The 4,254-nt window shown below is 55.6% G+C and overlaps 1 long non-coding RNA gene across 1 annotated transcript; it reads right to left on the minus strand.

Moving 5' to 3' along the window:
- Window positions 1-593: 593 nt before the first annotated feature.
- On the minus strand, window positions 594-3,218 carry LOC102970059. The gene is made up of 3 exons (XR_006214755.1): window positions 2,943-3,218; window positions 2,348-2,531; window positions 594-1,904 (listed from the first exon to the last, which is right to left on the minus strand). It is a non-coding gene; the product is annotated as an uncharacterized LOC102970059 (long non-coding RNA).
- Between the last annotated feature and the right edge of the window lie 1,036 nt (window positions 3,219-4,254).

The raw sequence follows: 4,254 nt of genomic DNA on the forward strand, positions 1-4,254 counted from the left end.
AGAGGCTTAAAAAACAAACAACCCTCTTCTGTGAATTTATTTCTTCACCAGTAGTACACAGGTTGTATCACATTTGTGTAGGGTTTTGTGTTTTTTTTTTTTTTCCCTCTCTTCTCTTTCCCCCCTTCATCCTGCCGGCCATTCCCCTCAATAAATCTCTTGCATGTCTAATCCCATCCTGGTGCCCGCTTCTGGGGGCACTTAAACTGGTTCAATGGCTCAAAATAAGCGAACTGTCCACTGAAGAAATGTATGGCCCCCCGGGGGGGGGGTGGCCCAGATGTCTACAAGAGAGCCCCAGCCTCGGCTGCTGCCCCCCAGGGACAGGAGGCCAGTCTTTCCCTCGCTGCCTCTGGGCAATGACTGAGCAGGACAGGGGCATCGAGGCCACACTGTCCCGCTAAATAAGGGGACTCCTCTGATGAGGCAGGTAAACATAGGGAGTCCCCAGCGGCTTGGCCAAGATTTTCTCAGAAGTGCACTGCGGCCCGTGGTTCTCCCTACCCAGTCCCTCTCTCCCGGGTCAGCCCGCACAAGCGTCCCCTCCACCCCCCCCACCCCCCCCCTGCCGAACTGCAGAGGGCTCCCCCTGCCGGCTCCTGCTCCCTCAAACCCTTGATCCCTCACAGGTGTTCCCCCTAATAAATCTCTTGCACTTCTAATTCCATTTTGCTGTCTGCTCCTCATAGGGTCAGACAAGTAATGGATTCCCTTCACTAAACAATCTGAATTCTATAAAATATGTAGCAAAACTATATCCACAGTAATCGAGTAGTTGTAACACTTGAGAGCAGGAATGTACCAGAAAATTGGGACGTATGATCACTCCACCTAGGTTTCCTAAGAGAATGGATCGTGTTTCTAAGTGAGGACTATCTGTACTAAGAATGGCCATTTACTGCCCTCCCCCCACCTCTTTATCAGAGCTTCCTCCAATAGAGGAAGGGAACCCTGGATCCGTTCAAGTCACAGAGCCATGAACACCCTAAGCTAGGCTGCTATTTCACCCCCACCCCCAGGAAACTCCCCCTCCCTGTTCTTGTCCACCCCTCTTCCTTTTCCAGTGTGATGATCCTTATCCCAACATGAAGATATGAGACTAGGATGGACAGAAGGCTGGCCCTTGAAGGTCAAGGCTTTGCCTTTGCGGTGAGAAAGAGAAAAGTAGTCCCTGGCAGCTAGCTCTGATCAGCCAGGTGCTCACAGCTGGGCCTGAACAGAGCCAGTCTCTTGGATAGCCACCATCAGACAAGGCCTGACCAAACAGGACTATTCCACGCTTGTGTCCAAGCACAGACAAAATGAAGGCCACTGTGCAAACCACAAAAACCACCCAACATCCCCCGCCCCCCAGCGATGGCTGTCTGGTTACCAACTGCAGTTTTAGCTCTGCCTTTGTCTCAGCTTCTCTATGAAAATTGAGATGCTCAATCACAGAATGGATCTTGCTTCCTGAAAGCATGCAGTCCAGAATGAACCCCCGCTTCCTTGAAACTCCACCCCCCCCCCTACGGTTTTTAACACAAGTTCTGTTATAAGTCCCTTGTAACACCTTCGTACTGAGACGCCCCAGGACTCCTCGGCTATACCCGTACGTCGTCGGCAACAAATCAGTAAATCCAACTTTGTTCCTGGTGGTCTTTGGTTATGGGCATGGACAGGAGGTCCACAGGTGGCCAGACCCTGGTCTGTTCTATGACTTTGGCTCCTGGGTCTGTCTCCAAGGTGCCACAACCATCCTAGGAGAGAAAAGGAACTGTAGGCAAGACGACAAGAAAAGAGGTTTCATCCATACAGCAGCTGAGGTGTAGATGGATTTCCTGACTGTGGCTCCGATTCTAACGAGTTGCTCGTGGCCTTGAACAATTCAGACAAAAGTGGAGAACTATTTATCCTTCGCAGACCTGCAAAGTGAGCTTTAAACACATCAAGGATGACAACAAGCTGTGCCCAATGGCCGGCACACAAAACCCGCTTGTTCACGGCTAGGAGGAGCCGGAAGGTTGAGGGAAAGACGGAAGGTGCAGGGAACACGAGGAGGTGAACCAAAAGATGGTGAAAGGATTATCTTAGGGAGAGAGAAGAGCCAAGAACATCTGGGGAAAAAGCTGTAAATAGAACTGTAGGAGACAGACAAAAGGGGAGACCAAGTCCATCCCGACTGGGAACCCCCTGCCCTTGGAAGTCTCCCTCAGCCAAAGGAAGGGATCTGGGGAGGCACGGAGAACCGCACCAGAGAAATGGTGGTGGGGGGGGCTGGCAAGATTGGGCAAATGGGCACCAAAGGAAGGGTCAGGGAGAAGAGGAGGGGGACATCCACGCCTGGGGAATGGGGTTCAAAGTCCACCTCTGAGCGTGAGCTGAAGGAGGAGCCTCGGATGGGCACGGGATCCCCTTATTACCTTCCTGGATATTTCAGAAGGAAGCTAGACTTCAGAGCAGGCCCCAGGTCCCAGCCTCCTGGCAGCTTGTATGGTACTCTCCCCAAGTCTCCACCTCGGGTTCGCTGTGCAATTTAGAAGTGCACAGGCCTGTCAGGAGAAACGACAGATCAATAATGAGGGTGGCTTCCAGAGACTTCAGAGGCCAAATAAGGAGTGTAGAGGCTGCAGAGTGCAAAGGGTCCTGGGAGGGCCCAGACGAGGAAAAGAAGCGTGCCTGGAAGGGGTTCCGCGTGTCCCACCCGGCCCACCGGGCCGGGGTGGCGGGCGGTGTGCGGGCTGCCCAGGGCCTGGGGTCGGGGCCTCCAAGCCTCGCCAACCCCTGCACACTGCCACCCTCTCGAGCTGCCTGCTTTCACTGAGGGAGGGCTGTGGGGCCCCAGGTGGGAAGATAGATGCATGCTCCCCCCCAAAAAAAAACGTGGGCCCAAACCAAGAGGGGTGTCTTCTAGAGCAAACCTCTTCTGCCTTCAGCGGTGAAAACGTTCACCAGAAACTCACTCGGTAAGCCCTTGGGACAGTTTCATGGATGAACCTGCTCGTTCTCCACCTGCCTACATCCTCGCCTGGGGGTCCTAGCAGTTTCCTCACTGGCTTGCTGCCGTGGCTTCAACAGGTTCCTGCGCCCTGAGCAGTGCCCTCTACCCGGAGGCCGGGCCAGGCGGGGCCTCCTTGCAGTCTGTCCCACCCTAACCAGAGAGCGGCTTATCCACTGTATGGCGATAGGGCGGGCGTTCAGAACAAGGAACACCGACAGGCTCGACTCCGCGAGACTAACGGCGCCAACCGCCGGGTGAGATCCAGCCAAAGGCCGCTGGGCCCCGCCCCTTCCAGCCCCGCCTAGCTCCGGCCCCGCCCCCCTCGCCCGGCCCAGCTCCGGCCCCGCCCGGCCCTGCCCAGCTTCTCCCCTACACCCACGCCCGCCCTACAAGTCCCTACCGACGTCACGCCCCGCCGCGTCCGCCACGCCCCTGTCCCACACGCGCAGCCCCGCCCACCCCACCTTACCACGCCCCGCCACGCCCCAGCAAATCACCGCCGCGTCCTCCAGCCACGCCCCACGCCCGCAGCCCCGCCCACCTCACCCTGCCACGCCCAGCAAGTCCTCGTAGACGCCACGCCCCCACCACGTCCACCACGCCCTCAGTCCGCCTTGGCCTCGGGCCCCGCCCCTTTCTTAGGCATTGCCCACGGAGTCTCCTCCTCCAGGCCTCAAGGGTCTTTCTCACCCGCTGAACCTGTGAGGCCCAGGCGTATTTTGCACCATGGTCCGTTTTAAACATAGTTTAAAATCGTGGCTTGGAAGTGGGAGGCAGGTTGGAGAGCAGGGACAGTAGCTGGTTTGGGCATACATCTCAAGACCTGCCTCATTCTTCCCTCAGAGATGAAGCAGCAGGAAGGGTCTGGATGTCTGACCTAGGTAGGCGCTGTCGCCCCGAAGTCCCAGGATGAGAGTTCTACCTTATTACGTAGAAAGATGTGGAAGGATTAGGGCCTGGAGTAAACCAGGATCTTCGGATGGGGCTTTTTGTTTTAGGTGGCATTTGGGGGCAGCTCTTTGAGATTTTGGGGAGGAAGCTGTCCCCTGTGCACCAGCAGTCCTGTATTGAATGGTCCTCAATGGCAAGGGCTCTTTCATTGGGATTTGCTGGAAGAATTTGACTAACCAAGGAGACAAAGCTCATGATTCCCTTCCCCTGTCTTCACGTCATATTGCTTATTCAGCATCTTGGGCATCTGTTCAGAGAACGGTCGCGAATGGTGTTTATTCTGCAGAAGCTCATCCCTAATGTAGCCATTATCTTCAAAACCT

This window comes from Panthera tigris, chromosome A2 (genome assembly GCF_018350195.1).
Source record: "Panthera tigris isolate Pti1 chromosome A2, P.tigris_Pti1_mat1.1, whole genome shotgun sequence".
Classification (NCBI taxonomy): domain Eukaryota; kingdom Metazoa; phylum Chordata; class Mammalia; order Carnivora; family Felidae; genus Panthera; species Panthera tigris.